The sequence below is a fragment of the Odontomachus brunneus genome, unplaced genomic scaffold (genome assembly GCF_010583005.1).
Source record: "Odontomachus brunneus isolate Ranch 3 - 2012 unplaced genomic scaffold, Obru_v1 Obru_scaffold_143, whole genome shotgun sequence".
Classification (NCBI taxonomy): domain Eukaryota; kingdom Metazoa; phylum Arthropoda; class Insecta; order Hymenoptera; family Formicidae; genus Odontomachus; species Odontomachus brunneus.
In genome coordinates this window covers 600,363-600,995 of record NW_022639593.1, presented here as the reverse complement: position 1 = coordinate 600,995, position 633 = coordinate 600,363, and positions in this window count along the sequence as shown.

Genomic DNA, 633 nt, shown 5'->3' with positions numbered 1-633 from the left:
GAATTTAATTGAGAATTCAATTGGGAATTCAATTGTGATCTCAATAGAAAGTTTTCAGTAGGGTGACTTGTAGACAATGTTTTATACCTTTTATCTTGAAGTAATGTACAATGTCTTGTGTGTGAAGTCTTAAAATGAATATTAACTACAACGAATTCCGAGAAAAAGATATGTCATATTCCTGTTAATTGATATGTGCTTGATATGAAATTTCAATAAAAATTCTTTCAATGCAAAAAAGCTAGGTTAAATTAGATTTAATTTAATTTAGTAACAAAATATTTAAATTTTTATTACTTATTATAAGTAACCTTTATTATTTTTATATAAATAAAGTTATTATTTTAATAATAACCCTTTTTCATAGATTGTAGCTTATATTGTAGCAAACCATGTTTTGAACCGTGGACGCTTCATTAATTTAAAATTTCATACATAAGACAATTATTGTGTGTTATTTTAAAATAAAGACTTAGGACATAAAACATTATCTTGAAACTACAAGTCAGTCATTTTGTTTCGACCCTAAATAGTTGAGACGCGACTACTTTTTAGCGACACGCATACACTGGAAAAAATTTATTCAATTTAAATAAATATATTTATTCAAATATGTTTTAGTTGCAATAAGAG